General features: G+C 39.8%; 2 non-coding genes across 2 annotated transcripts; one reads left to right on the forward strand and one right to left on the reverse strand.

Annotated features, from left to right (window-relative positions):
* Positions 1-574: 574 nt before the first annotated feature.
* Positions 575-707, reverse strand: LOC125998469 (small nucleolar RNA SNORA51). Its single transcript, XR_007492035.1, has one exon. It is a non-coding gene; the product is annotated as a small nucleolar RNA SNORA51 (small nucleolar RNA).
* Positions 708-7,332: 6,625 nt separating this feature from the next.
* Positions 7,333-7,458, forward strand: LOC125998483 (small nucleolar RNA SNORA51). The gene has a single exon (XR_007492045.1). It is a non-coding gene; the product is annotated as a small nucleolar RNA SNORA51 (small nucleolar RNA).
* The last annotated feature ends 7,876 nt before the right edge of the window (positions 7,459-15,334 follow it).

Below are 15,334 nucleotides of genomic sequence, written 5' to 3' on the forward strand. Positions count from 1 at the left end.
GTAGCATTCAGCCAAAGAAGTGTAGGGTAGAAGCTGAGACAAAAGGCAGAGTACTCCGAAAAGCATCTGGAAGGCCAAGAAGGCCTCCTCCTCCTGGTGCAGGGCACTCTGACACTGGGCATGTTTTCACTTGAATGAATCATAATAAAACCCTTCAGATGACCCTTCTTAAGAAGCTGAAGCTTTACATGCAACATCTTTTTTATGTTTTGTTTTGGTTTGGTTTTGGGGTCACACTCAGCAGCACTCAGGGTTTACTCCTGGCTCTAAGCACAGAAATCGCTCCTGGCAGGCTCCTGGGACCATATGGGGATGCTGGGATTTGAACCACTGTCCTTCTGCATGCAAGGCAAATGCCTTACCTTCATGCTATCTCTCCGGCCCCTACATGCAACATCTTGGGCTTGGAGAAGTGGCCCAGTACATACTGGCAAGTGTGAGGCCCTAGGTTCTATCCCTGATGCTGAAAACAAAACAAAACAAAACACAGGAATTACTATAATTGATTATGATATGCATCTTCTTAGTTTATATGTACAATGAAAAGAAAATAAAACATTATTGTAATGTTTTTTTTTGTCCCCCAATTCACAATACAGACCAGGTGAAGGGCCTGGGTAGAGGTGTATATGGGGTGCATTTACTGTATCTCCTCTTTCTATACAGTCAGTGTAAAGAACACAGCTTGTGGTAAGAATTGGGAGGCCTTACCTTTTCTTTTCTTTTTTTTTTTTTTTTTTTTGGTTTTTGGGCCACACCCGGCGGTGCTCAGGGGTTACTCCTGGCTATCTGCTCAGAAATAGCTCCTGGCAGGCATGGGGGACCCTATGGGACACCGGGACTCGAACCAACCACCTTAGGTCCTGGATCGGCTGCTTGCAAGGCAAATACCGCTGTGCTATCTCTCCGGCCCCATCTTTTTTTCTTTTTTTTTTTGATTTTTAATATATATATAAAGAAATATATAATATATATAAAGAATCCTATACCAGTGCAACATTCCCATGATCAATATCCCAAGTGTCCTTCTTCCCCACCCCATTATAATGTTTTAATGAACATTACAATGATGAAAATCATTATTAAATAATAAAATTATTAGGACACAATTCATTAATGAATAAATAAGAAACATTGGGGGAAACATAATATTTTTATCTTTGTTTTAAATAAGAAGAAATGTAAACCCATAGGAGCAATGTACTATTATTTGGGGGCTGATGCGATATTTTTCTGGGGAAGGACCTGAGGCATAGGCAGTGTCCCACAAGAGGGTAGTTTACGATACATAGTGGTGTGACCACTCAGTCCTCCAATAGAAGGAGACTAGATTTGGTTCAAGTCACCACGAGCAATATATGGTGTGAGAGCAGTCTTCTTACACGGATTCATCTTGGGACTCAAGTTGGCCTAGGTTTCTCAAAGATGTGCAGTGGCCAGAGTTGTCTTTGCTATCACTGATGGGTTAGAAAATTTGCTTTCTGCAGCTCGAGTCCGCCTGATGGGAAGTGACTATTAAGAACGCACATCATGATCTTATATGTGAACAGAGTGCTGGCATGGTTAAGATAAATTGCAACTGTCAGAGATCCTTTGTGACTTCTGAGACTGAATTCATGTGAGCTAATCCCATGGTCCTCTGGAACTTTTTATCTTTCGATTTTTGTTTTCATTCAGTTTGAAGTCCTGAAGTGCAGGGTCCAGAAGCCCCCCAGGGGGGCCCAGCAGGAATTAGCTGGGAAGGCTTCTCAGACGACCGCACTTCTATTTTGCTGAGTAGAAGCACAACCACACTGTAAGAAATTTAAGAGAGGTTAATAATAAATGGCCTAAGACAATATCTCACTGTTCAAAGGCACCTTTATTGAAATACATCTCCTTCTTTTATAGTGAAGGAGAAGGGGGGCAGTACAAAGGTGCTGTCAATCATACTTTTGGCGCGAAGGCTCATAAGGAAGTGGGCAGTGGGCTAGGGGCTGGATGACCTTCAAGCTATGCTGAACGTGCTATTTCAATGGAAACTTTTAGTGTCCTTCTAGCTGCATTCCTAATTGCTTGACTATCAGGAAATGGTGCAAGATGTGCTTGTCTCAGTGATCTTGAACAGACAATATAGCATATACTTATTGATAACAGCCTAAATTACTCCGGAATGTGGTCTTAAGGAATGGGGCCTAGTTTCTGATAACTGTACCAGGCAGTTTTTACTCTCCTCCGGGCATAGAGCTAAATTATGTCCTGCAGCTGCACATTCTTTTCTCTTAGCTCAAAAATTTACAGCAAGACTGCATATTGCTTTTAGGTGAAAAGCTGGGCTATGGCAGAAAGAACAGCAAAATGTCCTCAAACAAGTCAGTTCCCAACACTGGCATGGTTAAGATAAATTGCAACTGTCAGAGTTCCTTTGTGACTTCTGAGACTGAATTCATGTGAGTTAATCCCATGGTCCTCTGGAACTTTTTATCTTTCGATTTTTGTTTTCATTCAGTTTGAAGTCCTGAAGGATGAGTTGTTTGCACAATGCCTCTTGGCAGATACAGGAAACACCCTCTAGCCCTTAGAGTAAAATCCAAAACCAACATTTAGCTAGTATGATCATGGCTTTGCCAGGGAGAAAGACACAGTGCCTAAAAATCGAAGGAAATTTATCACTGGAAAAATGGTGTACACTTAGGGTTCCAGAAAGCTCCCAAAGAAAACAGTTTTCTTTGCTATTGAGACCCATTAATCATTGCCACATAAAGGGCATTTCTTGAGAATTTCTCAAGAATAAGAGAGAAATCCTTATATTGAGAGAGGCTCTCTGCAAGGAAATAGCTGGTTAAAGCAATAGAGGTGGAGCAAACAAATAATATAACTTTTTCATATTTTAACATACAGTGATGTGTGGCCATAGTTATTCACACCTCAATTTGGGTGTTCTCTGGTCCTTAATATACCTCCTTTGAGACATTCCCTACTTGGGATACACAATCCTGAGCATGCTCATGCTTCATAATTGTGTTGTTCTCCTGAATATGTGTCTCTAAGCAGGTCTTTGCCCTTCCCCACTGCCTCTGTTCTACGCTCTCTCCTCTAGGCTCCTCTGATGCTCATTGCTCTGAGAACAGAGCAGGAGCCTTGTTGACCCAAATGGGGTGATGTTCCTGGGAGAAAGAAAGCTTTGTGTAGTACAGGCACGAGGAGAAGAGACGTTATTCATCTAGGCACCTTGGTAGAGACACTATTTTGAAAGGCAAAAGACCAGAGAATGACTGAAAAAAATCAAGTACCATTTTGTCAGGGACAGCAGTTGTGGATAGGGGTGTGGGTTTAATTAGATGAAGCCAGACCAACAGGCTGCATTGTGAGAGGGGGCCCTGAGAATTCTCTGGGAGCATGTTATCTTTATTTGTATATGGTACTCCAACCATCGTGATGGGTTGTTGTCAGTCTGATGGATGGACTGGCGCAAACAAAGCAAGGTGCAAGGTCAGCAGGAGGGTGGCCAGAAACACATCTGAGAAGGATATGGGATCTAGGTTATGCTTCAGAGACATGAGGCAGGGTACATATGGTATTTTTTCTGAAGGGTCAATTTTTGCTAGAAGATTCAGGGTGAAAACTATCTTTTTGATATTAAAGGGAACTATACTGGTGTGTTATAAGCTATAAGACAGAAATTGCATGAGTCTTAACGATAAAAGTAGAGATTTTAAAGAAACGATACACTTGTAAAAGGTAAAACTCAGAGTACCTCTTCCCACCCCCATCCTAGTTGAAGCTGTGAAAATTCTAGTCAGCTGTCAAAAGCCACGTGCTGAGGATTTTTTTAAATATAATTACATACCTAGTAGATATAGATCTAGTTGATACAGATTTCATCTGTGACAAACTCAGAAGGGACCGAGAACATTCTGTGACTTAAACTGCAAAATTTTAAGTTGGAATTTGGTTGAAAATTGTCAGTCCGCTAGATGTAATCTGATATAGGCATATTTATTCTGTAGACAAGTTTAGCTTAGTGCATCCCATCCTGAGCATATTTATTTCAATTAATTTCTAGTACACATGAACCAAAGTCCTCATAGTGGCCCAGTTTCTCTTTTAAAAATGGGAGATTTGTCTCAAATACAGGTAGGGGTGGGGGGGAAAGGGGGGCATCATTGGTGGTGGAAATGTTGCACTGGTAATGGGGGGTATTCTGTTTATGTCTAAAACCCAACTACAAACATGCTTGTAATCATGGTGCTGAAATAAAGATTTATTTAAAAATAAAATAACAACGGGAGCCTTGGAGACAAACTGATCTCTTGCATGGTGCTAATCCAATAGAGCTAAATAGTGCTGCTTTCTCAAATAGCAGACTTCAGTCTCCCCAATACCCACTGGTGAAAACCCCTCACTCTGCAATCTGCCTGATCTCTTGAGCATTAACAACCCATTCTTCTAAAACACACTGAGATTTTCTCATGTGACTTTACATAACTCAACCATCCTCCTTCTTTTCATCATGTGCCCTCCTCAACCATGCCTTTCATGATAATTGATAGAGAGTGGCTGCTTTTGCATTCTGAGGTCTGGTCCTCTTAAGTATGTATTTCATTTAATTTTTTATTTTAGAAGCAATAAGCTCAAAGTTTAATCCTAACCTACTACTCAGGAATGACCCCTGGTTATGCTTGCAAGGGGTGGGGCATAGGTGGTACTGGAGATTAGAATTTAGGGTTGCTAGGATGCAAGGCTGGTGCCTCAACCCTGCCCTATCTCTCTAGCCCTCAACTATTGATTTTAAATGTGTACAGCAAGATACTGTATGCAGTGACTTTGTGAAGATGAAGGCTGAGCCTGTTGTCTGCCATGAACTAACCTGACAGAACCCTACCAAAATATTCCCATATTTCTTCAATTTTTTTAAAGGTAGAGGTAATTCTTTAGGAAATTTTTAAGCATTTTAAGAAATTTCAAAAAAGACATGTAGCAATCTTGGGATTAAGAATAAAGAAGACAATTTGATTGCCTGGCAGTGCTGGAGGAAAATTTTAAACTAGTGAATTGGGCCCTTGGGTTGCAAGCCAAGTTCCATTTTTAGTTCACATTTTCAGGCATGCGATGGGGCTTAGTTTTCACTCTGATTCCATTTGTGCCAACTGACTTTTCTCACTCTGAAGTACATTGAAATGTAATAATGATGGCTTGGAGAGATAGCACATCAGATAGGGCATTTCCCTTGCATGTGGCCAACTCCCGGAGGTATCTGGTTCAATTCCTGGCATCCCATATGGACTCCCAGCCAATTCTGAGTGAAGAGCCAGGAGTAACTCCTGAGCACCAAGGGTGTGGCCCCCAAGCCAATCAACACATAAATAAAGTTAAGAAAAAGAAATGTGGGCCGGGAGGTGGCGCTGGAGGTAAGGTGCCTGCCTTCCCTGCGCTAGCCTTGGACGGACCGCGGTTCGATCCCCCGGCGTCCCATATGGTCCCCCAAGCCAGGAGCGACTTCTGAGTGCATAGCCAGGAGTAACCTCTGAGCGTCAACGGGTGTGGCCCAAAAAACCAAAAAAAAAAAAAAAAAAAAAAAAAAAAGAAAAAGAAATGTAATAATGGAAATGTATTCATGAAAATGGACCAACGTGGTGGAGGTCAATAATGGGGTGATGTTGGGCATCATGTTTATATAGACACCGAAATTGGAGAGTTCAGGTATTTTTTTTTTTTTTTACTATCACCGTAGACTTTTAAGAACTGTCATCTGTGTTCCCAATCATGATATAGTTTCCACTTTTTAAGGGCTGAGGAGAAAATTCAATATAAGATATAAGATTTATATCCATTGGAGAAGAAGGGACTTAAAAAGATAAAAGAATATCTTGCTATCTTTTATATGGTGTATACTAGAGTTACCGACCTTCTGCAGTGAATAGAAAAAAAATAAAGTAATATAAAAATGTGTTCGATTTTTATAGGCTAGGGGGTCACTAAGACCTGGCTTCAAATTCATTATTTGCTAACACTTCTTGCTTTCATGAACTGTGGATTTGTGCGGGTCTTTTATTTCTTTTAGGCAGCAGGAATATGAATTTGTTTTATATTTATCTGCTTATAGTAGCTGGTATAAAAGCATCTGGTTGTAGGCATGCTGTTACTCATATCTGATTTTGCCTTATATAAAATTGTTTTACTGTTTCTTGTTAGTTGCAAACAACACCAGTATTTCTCCTTGAACAATTCTGAACAAGTCTTTTGATGTCGTCTGGCTTAGCTCTTAAATCTGTGTGTTCTGGATTACAAAGCAAAGAGACATTTAGGGATTCTGTCTTCAATCTCATTCTTCAGAGTTTTTCAAAGAAAACTTTGAAAGGCCCTAGATTTTTGGCAGCGAGGAGGTTCTCACATTACATTCATAGAGGTGTCTTGCACAATAATCTTCTCAACAGAAAGCAGAGATTTATTATAAATTTAGATACAACTTTCCTATGTAAATATTTTCAAATTATATTTTAGGCTATACATAATTTTCCTTGACTCCATATTTATATATAACTTATGGTCATTGGCCCTTTTTGTATTTCTTTCTCTCACTTATTTTAAAGCTACACCTGATGATGCTCAGTTTTACTCCTAGTTCTGTATTCAGGGATCATTCCTGATGGCACTTAGGCGACATACAGGACTGAATAGATGTCAGATGTTGCCATGTAAGCACCCTACCTATTGTATTATCCAGCCTGTAATTTATATTCTCTTTATAACCTTGCTGCCAGTTGGTCATGAGACTTTTTTTGGAATGTGTTCTGGAGAACACAAGTTTTATAAGATGCTTCCTCAAGGCAGGGTTTAGAGATAAAATAGTTGCTAATGTGTTTTATTAATAGAAATAATATCTTGGCATCTTTTCTTTGAAACTATGGTACATATACACCATGGAATATTATGCAGCCATCAGAAGAGATGAAGTCATGAAATTTTTCTATACATATGTATATGAAATCTATTATGTTGAGTGAAATAAGTCAGAGGGAGAGAGATAAACACAGAATGGTGTCTCTCATCTATGGGTTTTGAGAAAAATGAAAAACATTTGTGTAATGATTCTCAGAGACAAAATAGAGGAGGACTGGAGGGTCCAGCTCCCAACATGAAGCTCATCACAGGGATCGTTTAGTGCAGTCACAGAAATAATTACACTGAAAACTATCATAACAAAACCTGACTGAATGAAGGAAGTAGAAAGCCTGTCTAGAGTACAGGCCAGTGTGAGGTGGGGAGGGACACTTGAAATATTGGTCATGGGAATGTTGCACTGGTGAAGGATTTTATATATATTAAAAAATCAAAGAAAAGAAAAGATAAGGCCTCCCAATTCTTACCACAGGCTGTGTTCTTTACACTGACTATATAGAAAGAGAAGGTACAGGAAATGCACCCCAAATACACCTCAACCTTTGCCTGGTCTGTATTGTGAATTGGGGGACCAAAAAAAGGCATCTTTTCTTTGAACACAGTGCCTTTGCGTTATTTGGTACCAAGAAGAGAGTACATGACTTTAGAAATAAGATGAGCAGTGCTGTTCCCTACTCAGAGATATTCTATTATAAACAGCATTTTAACCTCATTGTTTAAGCATCAAATATTGGGATAGCTGATGATCACTGCCTGGCAGGCATTTGACTTGACCTGGGGTATCACATCATTTATCATCTAGATAAGAAAGGAGGGCATGATGTTGTAAGTGTGCTTGACAGAAGGGTAATTGGAACAGGGCTGGGAAAATTGGAATTGCTCTGTGTATGACGAATTTACTTTGAATTCAAAATCTACCTCACATTGTAACCTCTTCGTAGATATATAGGCTTTCCCAATGGATGTAATTTTTCACTACACTGAAATCACTCCTTCATTAAATGTATTATTTTTACTTTCTTTTAACTGTAACTCAGGTTCTTTCCATATTTCCCCCATTAGACTCTAAATTCATTAGAACATGGCCTACAACCGTCTTATCTTCTTAAAATTCATATTTTATTATAATCCAACTAACAGGCTACCATATGTTAATGTTTATGGAACTTATGTACACAGTTAATATACCTCCATGCTACCTTTATCTCTAGTCCTATTTGTATTGTGCTGTCATAATAAGATGTAAAAGTTGTAGGTGGATGAATGAGTGAATAGATTAATGAGTGAGCTTGCTTTTGATCATGAAAGTGTGACCAACTTTTTCATGGTTACCTTTCTTCCTTTAATAAGGGTCTAGAGACAAAGAGATAGGCACAAAGAGTGCATAAAGAGCTTATCATGTAAGCAGTTGACCCCTGAAACCCTATATGGTCCCCCAAGTTCTACCTAGAGTGATTTCTGAGCATAGGACAAGGGTAATCCCTGAGCACAGCTAAGAGAAGCCCCAAACAAACAAACCAAAAAAAGCAGAATAGCTTATATTACATTGATTTCACTCTCTCTTATGTAGAATCATGGATTTCTCTAATTCCCAGATCCTTTATTCCTCAAGGCAATTGCTACTCTTTATTAATTTTTAAATTCAATGCAGATTATCTACTTGTAGAATATCTGGTAAATATTTTTATGTGTCATCTAGAGTTTATTGTCCAGGTCTGGGGCCTCAGTATTTTAGGATGTGGGTGGTAACTTCTTTTTTGTTTCTTATAATACATATTTCTTTTTTTTTTTTTTTTTTTTTTGGTTTTTGGGCCACACCCGGTGACGCTCAGGGGTTACTCCTGGCTATGTGCTCAGAAGTCGCTCCTGGCTTGGGGGACCATATGGGACACCGGGGGATCGAACCACGGTCCGTCCTAGGCTAGCGCAGGCAAGGCAGGCACCTTACCTCTAGCGCCACCGCCCGGCCCCCATATTTCTTTTTTTATAATATTTTATTTATACACCTTGATTACAAACCTGATAGTGGTTGGCTATCAGTCATGTAAAGAACACCCCCCATCACCAGTGCAACATTCCTATCACCAATGTCCCAAATCTCCCTTCTCCACACCCCACTCCCGCCTGTACTCTTGACAGGCTTTCTGCTTCCCTCATGCATTCACATTGCTATGGTAGTTCTCAGTGTAGTTATTTCTCTACCTGCACTCATCACTCTTTGTGGTGAGCTTCATGTCGTGAGCTGGACCTTCCAGCCCTCCTCTCTTTTGTCTCTAAGAACTATTGCAAAAAGGTCTTTTATGTTTCTTAAAACCCATAGATGATTGATACTCTCCTGTGTCCATCTATCTCCCTCTGACTTATTTCACTCAGCATAATAGATTCCATGTACATCCATGTATAGGAAAATTTCATGACTTCATTTCTCCTGATGGCTGCATGATATTCCATTGTATATATTTTTTAAGAAAAATAAAAGGCATTAATGTAATAATATCCAGAGGCAATAGAGATGAGAGCTGGAAGGACCAGCCCATGAAATGAAGTTTACCACAAAGAGTGATGAGTGCAGTTAGAGAAATAACAAAACTAACAACTATCATGACTGTGGTAGTGAATGAGAGAAATAGAATGTCTGTCTTGATTACAGGCAAGGGGTGGGAGAGGAGGGAGATGAATGGCATTAGTGGTGGGGAACATGCACTGGAGAAGGGGGTGTTCTTTTTGATAACTGAAACCCAACTACAAACATGTCTGTAATCATGGTGCTTAAATAAACATATTATTAAAGAAAAACAACCCGTGTCCAAGAATAGATAAATAGATAAAAACCTATGATGCATTTTAAGGCACATGAAACTTCCATGTTTCTCTTGTATTTTCCATGCTACAGACGTGCATGTACAGTTCCATATACATGCATACAGTTTATAGAAAATACATTCAATGTAATGCCTATTGAGTCAAGGTATTGAGCTACATGATAGGAGCAGAAAGGGGAGACTTAAATGTTAGGATAAACACGAATGTATTCAAGTTACATAAAATTATTCTTCATCTAGGCAACATGAATGGAACACTGGATTAGTGACAGGAATACAAAGTGAATGCATCACATGTGGTGACTAATCTCTCAAATATAATTTAGTAGGGCAGAGAAGCTCCAATCAAATGTTCTTATACACACAAGGCTACAGCTCAACTGTATCCTGAGAAAAACCATGGAAGCATGGTGTTGTGCGTACACCAACACCCAAGCCAAGGATAGAAGTGGTGATTTATCATTTTTGGGTTGGTTATATAGACCTGCTCTTCTGCCTTTGGCCTCTAATCAAGTTTTTCATCCAATTATACATTAATATGTGATGTCCTGGAGTTTCTTCCAGATATATGACAAATTTCTGCTTTATAAAGACACCATGTTACAGAATACAGGGCTCATATTGTAAAGTAAGATTTAGAAACAACAACCTCAACTTTCCTGTCTCACCCAAGTGTTTTCCGTCTGCTTTTTTCTGTTATTTTGATTGATCATGGAGCGTTCCACATTTCTCAAGCATATATTCTGTCTCCTAAATACCTACTTTGACAAAGGCGTAATGAGATATTCTGGAATGTTGCCAGCAGTCGCAAGTAGTATTGTAAGTAATTGATTAGAGTCCCAGGGAAAGTATTCAATTTGAAGAAAAATTACTTTACAAAATAGTAGAGACCCCAGGATTTGCCTGTGGGGATGTCATGTTTAATCTCTTGAATGCTCAGATCTTAGATTCTTTGACAAGGGACCCAAGTGTGAAATTTCAGGAGACATGAGGGAGAACTGCATGTACTCTGTTCCTTCTCTGCATGCCAGAACCTGTGATGTGGGGTGGTGCAGGCAAACACTGGGGGATTGGTTGGCTATTGCCACAGCCCATAGAAGCACAGTCAATGATAAAACCCTACAGTCTCTGTTCATGAACCCTACATTTAAAAAAAATTTATTTTAAGGATCATAGGCTGACCTTATGATCCTGGCTTTGCACTCATTATTTACCCTTGACTATACTCAGGGGACTATATGGGGTGCAGGGGATCAAATTTGAAATAGGTCTGTGCAAGTTCAATGCTCTATCCACTGTACTATCTCTCCAGTCCCTGACCCTACACTACATTTCAGTTGTGGACATAGAAGGAAACTATTATGCTGAGTGAAATAAGTCAGAAAGAGAGAGACACACACACAAAATAGTCTCACTTATCTATGGGTTTTAAGAAAATTAAAAGACATTATTGTGGCACTATTCTGAAGCACCCAAAACATACATCTTATACACTACTAATACTCAACAATCAAATAACAGGGTTTAACAGGGTAGAAACTCCAAACACTGCAATAGTCAACATATACTCGGGAGCAGTGCCCAAAATACTTGAAAAAGGAACAACGCAAACTCTTGACTACACATTATACCACAAAGAAAACAGCAACACCAAAAAACTGCAGCATAGAGAGAACAGGTATGTAATCAACCTTCCACAACAAAGGCCCACAATAATCTCTTAGAGATAGTATACAGGAACACAGGTAAAGAACACCACGGGAAATCACTGTCTCCAATGGAAACATCCAATAACACTACGTTTTAATGCCTTTATATTACTATATTTAAAATAACCTCTCAGCTTTTATGTCCACAGGCGTCCTTGGATACAAATGGCGGACAAACTAAGATGGCAGCGCGGGATACCACACGAGATACCATACCTAGCTTGCACTACGAGATGGCCCCGAGAAAACTCTTTAACATACACTTTATCTCTAGGTTACATCTTCTTTTAGGAATTGAAGCACGTGACCAGTCAGACCACCAAAGCAGTAACTGAGACGTACAGACTTAAACTACAGGCTCTATTCTTCGAACACATTCAAGCAAACTAGCATTCCCTTGCTATTCTCTCCTCTATTCTCACTACTTTCTTTTTTATTTTTTCTCTTCTTTTTCTTTTCTTTTCTACTCTTCTCTTTACTTTTTTCCTTTTCTCCCTTTCTTTCTAAGGTATTTTCTCTTTTCTCCCTTCCTACCCCTTCCATATACCTTCCCCTTTCCCCCCTTTGGAAATCCAACTATCCCTTCACCCCTCAATCCCATACAGACCTCCCGCCATATTAAAACTCTCCACCCTCAGTCCTTAATCTATTAGGCATCAAGATTGACCTCCTACCCCAACGAACCAGTACCCAGCACCCAGTCGAGAGGACACCCAGTCAAACCCACACCTCGTCTCCTGCAAGAAAAGGCAGCCAACTCCCCTGCGGATTCATGCTGCGCTGCCCTCCCTACCAACTCCCCCTAATGTGGACTGTTACTTGAAACCGGACTTAGGTCTAAAAGTATCCTCAATGCAAGAACTCTTCCAGGACCTCCCTGCCGCAAATCTTTTGCCAATCTGAAGAAGATCAGGGGATGGGATGGAAAGACGCCTGGGAACCCACACACCACAAGAAAAACCCAAAAGACAATGGGAAAACCTGTACTTCCAACATAAGCATAAGACCTGTATCACACCACCTCTTTACCTGCTTTTCCCCAAATGTAAGATAGTCTTTTGCATCACTTTGGTCCTTTAAATACTTTGCTACCTCATTTAAAAAAAAAAGTCTGACCTACATATACATATGTAAGCACATACATTTTTATTACCTATTTTTTTCTATTTTTTATTTTTTTTTATCTTTTTTTGGGTATGTAACCTGTTTCTGTTTCCCCTTTGACCACCCCCAAAGGCACCGACAATATAATGTAGCACCATTTCCCCCTGCAAAGGCACACTAAAAAAAGGGGAATTCTTACATATAAAAAAAAGAGCTCTTATCTACTAGAGATAGGAACTCATAGTTGTTTACAATACAGGGATATCTCCTACCTTGAAAATATGTCATGTGGAATCAACTTAGACCTCAGGTGATTAGATACCATCCGTCCAGCCTTGAATCCTGGATCCCAGACATAGAAACGGCACAGTTCTTCACAACTGCTACAGGAAACAAATCCCATCCGGGACAGCCTTAATACTGCGAGGTCACCAACAAGTGTCAGCTCTAATATGACATCCTGACAACGAAGAAAATGGGAACAACTTGACCTAAGTGCAGGTTATCCTACCTTTCCAGCTAACGACAAGACAAAATCAGAAGACTTGTCACCCTTTGGTAGGACCAAAAGCCAAGATTTCGAGTTACAGATGACTGGCTGCTAGAACCATGACCAGACTGTATACAGTCTGGGACCAATAAAAAAGCCCTAGCCTAGGGTTTGAACTACGACCTGCACAATAAACATGATCCCCAGTTCCAAAGGTCTGGCAGAGACCATTGTAACGGAATGGGGCTTCTGGAAGCACAAAGAAAGACACTATCCTAGGTGCCATCCTAGGTTCAGTGCAAAGACCAAGATACCCAACCACAGAAGATGAATTAAAATGACACTGATGGAACAGAACTTCTAGAACCACAAAGACTGACTTCATCATAAATCCCACCGCAGGTTCTGTGCAGATACTGAGTTCCCTAGACACAGAGGCCTGATTGTATCACCCAGGACAGAGCAGAGGTCTTCCAAACACCACAAAAGCACCACCGGGAGAGTAAATGATCCTGAACAGAGTCTATAGTTGATCCCATGACAATACACTCCAAGGGCGGAGAAACCCCATATCTCTTAGGCCAAGTGAATTCCTTTTCAAATGACCCCAATATTTACTGTGCCAGGGCAGGAGGGAAAAAAACAAAAAGCACAAAACATTATTTATTTTTTTATTATTTTTATTTTCATTTATTATTATTTATTTTTATTTACCTATCTATTTTTGGTCAATTTCTTTGTTTGGGTGTGATTATTGAAGTTGTCCCCAGTTATACTTATTCTTTCTCTTCCTTTCTGTTCTTTCTTTATATGCTATGCCATGTTTCTTATATCAAGACCATGGCGGGTTTTTTTTGTTTGTTTGTTTGTTTTGTTTTGTTTTGTGTTTTTTGTTTCTGTTTTTGTTTTTTGTTTGTTTGTTTGTGTGTGTTTTTTTGGTGCTTGTCGTTATTGTTGGAGTCCTCACTGGATATTTGACACTTCTTTTTGTACTGGTGGAATGTTTCACCTTTTTTCTCTCCTTTGTTTCTCGAACCAATGATGAGAGCCTCTAGAAGAATTCCGCTTATTTTCGGCGTATTAGACTTTTACCCCAGTTTATTATTTTTCTCTCCTTCAAACAAAACCACGTAACTTGAACTAGCTAGTCCTGCCCCCCCCCCCCCAGTTAGAGGGGGAAATAAGGGAGGCACCAGGACCAAACAGGTGCAAGACTACTAAGCAGTAGGCTAGATGCAGAGGAGACCACATATTCTAGCAACCCTGGGGGTGAGGGAAGAGGATATGGGAGTTAGGACAAAAACGGAGGTGTAGGGAGGACAATTTGGTGATGGGAATCCCCCCTGATTTTATGTAAATATGTACCTAAAATATTATTGTCAACAATATGTAAGCCACTATGATCAAAATAAAAATTATATTAAAAAAAAGACGTTATTGTAATAATGCCCAGAGATGAGGGCCAGAAGGATCGGCTCACAATATGAAGCTCACCTCAAGGAGGGGTGAGTGCAGTTAGAACACGAACAACTACCATGACAATGTTCATGAGTGAGAGAAGTAGAATGCCTGTCTTGAATACAGGCAGGGGGTGTGTGGGGAGGAATATGGGGTGAAATTGGTGGTGGGAATGTTGCGCTGGTGAAGGGGGATGTCCTTTTTGTGACTAAAACCCAAATAAAGTCATGTTTGCAATCATGGTGTTTAAATAAAGATTAAAAATAAAAATAAAGAAAGCAAAAAAAGAAGGAAAATTATTTGGATGAATGAAATTTTATGCATGTCAGGGGCAAAAAACAGAAAAAATAGAGAGGATGGAAGTGGTAGATAAGTGGAGTCAGGGATGGTATAATCTGTGAGCCTTATACACTACTGGATGAGGCAATAGTGTTTTTCAGTAAGACCTAAAGAAGATAAAAGTGATTAACAGTCCTTCACAGAACAGTTGCTGAGAGAATGAAGATGGCCCTAGTGTGAGGTGAGGCTTACCTGGTAGATGAAGCAAGAGACAGAGTTCAGAATATTTTATTTGCCCATTTCCTGAAGCCAGAGGCTAATTTCATGCCTGAGTAAAAAATCAGATTGGAGCTATGGAGTCTGAGTGGAGAGGTTGGCTGGAGGAAGGAACCATGATATGGATTTGGGAGAAAACAGAGGAGACCCTGGGCCCCATCTTTATATGGAGCCTATACATCATGTAAACTCAGCATTCCTGTGCCTCTCATTTCTTCCTCAAACCAGGCTTTGGTTTAGGAGATTTTTCATTACAGATTAGCATCAAATATATGAAGACATTTTATTTTTCTAAGCAAGCTCTCCATCATTTA

This window comes from Suncus etruscus, chromosome 20, assembly GCF_024139225.1.
Source record: "Suncus etruscus isolate mSunEtr1 chromosome 20, mSunEtr1.pri.cur, whole genome shotgun sequence".
Classification (NCBI taxonomy): Eukaryota; Metazoa; Chordata; class Mammalia; order Eulipotyphla; family Soricidae; genus Suncus; species Suncus etruscus.